General features: G+C 34.4%; 1 pseudogene; it reads right to left on the bottom strand.

Moving 5' to 3' along the window:
• Positions 1-879: 879 nt before the first annotated feature.
• On the bottom strand, positions 880-1,587 carry LOC132367581 (ribosomal protein eL42-like; annotated as a pseudogene).
• Positions 1,588-2,372: the final 785 nt, after the last annotated feature.

Here is a 2,372-nt window from a genome sequence, read left to right as displayed (position 1 = left end):
AAAAACCCCAATAATTCCCTAATAACTTAGAATGCCTAGTCCATGTTAAAATTTCTTCAGTGGTATAAAAAATATGTTTTTAGTTATTTTTTCTCAAAGATTTACTCATTGCATATGGTTGTTATGGCTCTTAAGCATCTCCTTAACTATTAGTCTAGAATAGTCTCTTTTTCCCTTTTTTCTCACATGCCATTGACTTGTTGAAAAAATTGGACCAGTTGTCTTTTACGACTGGATTTACTTACAGTGGCACAATTTTACTTGCTCTTGCATGATCCACATTATGGCAGAATGAACTTAGATATAAAGGCATGACTGGATCACATTAAATTTTTTCCATAAACCTCATAAATGGTACTGTGTACCTCAAATTCACAGCTAGAGACATATAAAATGTCCAGTATTCTAATGTTTGGTAATGCTGAATGCTTCTTGGTCACTTCAACTTTTCTCTTAATAGTTTTACTGTGCATTCATGACAATTGTTTGAAAATGTTTTTTCATTAGACCTTGCGAAATGGCGAATTTCTAATTCTAACATTCCTCATGTGTTTGTTAGCTATAAGTATTCTATATAGAAAAATTGCCACTTATCTACTTGGTCAAGAGGGTATGAGCTATGGTGGACTTGGTTTCAATCTTTTCCCAAAGAACTTCCTCCTTCCTTTTTGTGGGGAATGGGAATTAGAGATCACAATCTGGGTTCTAGGGTTGCTCATTGCACCTCACTTTCCACTGCTTCCAGGTCTTTTTTAAAACAAAAGAGATGAACTAATTTTACATTAATATTTCTAATTCAATTTTGAGATGCAGGGTTTTTATTTCTAGGACTTTTGTCTCTCAAACTGAAAATCCTTATTCTCACCAACATTAAAACGATTACTTACTCAACTTATCCAAGTACCTATAATGGTTTAAAAATAGAAAAACTAATAGTAGTACTAAAATTAAGTCTACAGAATATAGTTAAAAGTCTCCATTTCCCTAGTTAGGAATGAGAAGTTAGCATTAGTTTCACACACACACACACACACACACACACACACACCCCGATGCACCTTAATTTCCTTTTCTGTGTTCTCTTCATATCTCTTGTCAATTTTTGTAAGAACTTGATCATTTTCTTCTCAATTATGAGGAGTGCTTGAAATAATAAGGATATCAAAACTCTAAGTTGCAAACATTTTTCTAAGTTTGTCATTAATCTCTCTTTTTTTTTTTTTTTTGAAGTGAACATAACCTCAAGATTTTATTGTCTTCATAGTAAAACAAGAGGTGAAACTTAGAATGGATCACTTGGCCCTCTATTTTCTTATCTCCTCCCAGTTCAAAATGCTTACATCTCTCTTAGATCTGCAGTTGGGCTCAACACATTCAAGCCTGAGCACAATATTCTTTATAGTTTTAGCCTTTTTCTGGAAAACTGGCTTAGTCTGCCTACCATAATAATTCGGCTTCCTGTCATAAATCCTCCTTCCCTGGGCATATAGAAAATCCTTACCTTTTTGTGTACGGTGCCACTTTGTGGGGTTGGTGCTTGCCATATGTCTTACAGAAAGTCCAGCGAGTTTTAGGAACATTTACCATGTTGGTTGGGGCACTATCATCATGGAAAGAAAGCTCATCGACTTTTTCACTCTGTATATAGTGTTTCATTATGCAAATTTTTTAGTTTTTAATTTTGATGTAGTTAAATTTGTCAGGTCGTTCCTCTGTTGCTTCTAGATTTTGAATCAGAGGAAAATTTTATCTACCCTTGCCTTATAAAGGAATGCATTCATGTTTTTTCCTACTATGTAGTTTCTTATTCTGATCCATTTAATATTCATACAGGTGTACAGTGTGAAGAACAGACTCAGTTTTATCTTTTTCCATATGGCTCCTCAGTCGGCACAACACTGTTTTATTAAAATCTATTTTAGACCTTTACTTCTGGATGGAATAGACTGGCTTGTGTCTCGATAAGACAAAAACAGTAGAATAAAAATGATAATAATAATATATGGAGACGCAAGAGGAAGGAGATATGGGGATATAGGTATATGTATAGCTGATTCACTTTGTTATACAGCAGAAATTAACAAACCATTGTAAAGCAATTACACTCCAATAAAGATGTTAAAAAAAAATAATATACAAAATGAACTGTTTACTGGTATTGCTGAGCTTTCACGTCCTTCAGGACTTGAGGGCCCCAGTTACTGGAGCGCAGGGAAATACATTGAAATGAACCAAATATTTGCTGTTGTCCTTATCTTCAAGGAGTTTGATGTATAAGTGCCCAAGGCTGAGAGGCTGAGAAGCCAAGCATAAAGCAGACTAAGAGACTGAGACGATCTTGAGTTCACAATTTAATGAATTTTGACAAATGT

This window comes from Balaenoptera ricei, chromosome 6 (assembly GCF_028023285.1).
Source record: "Balaenoptera ricei isolate mBalRic1 chromosome 6, mBalRic1.hap2, whole genome shotgun sequence".
Taxonomy (NCBI): Eukaryota; Metazoa; Chordata; class Mammalia; order Artiodactyla; family Balaenopteridae; genus Balaenoptera; species Balaenoptera ricei.
This window is presented reverse-complemented; position numbering and strand designations above follow the sequence as displayed.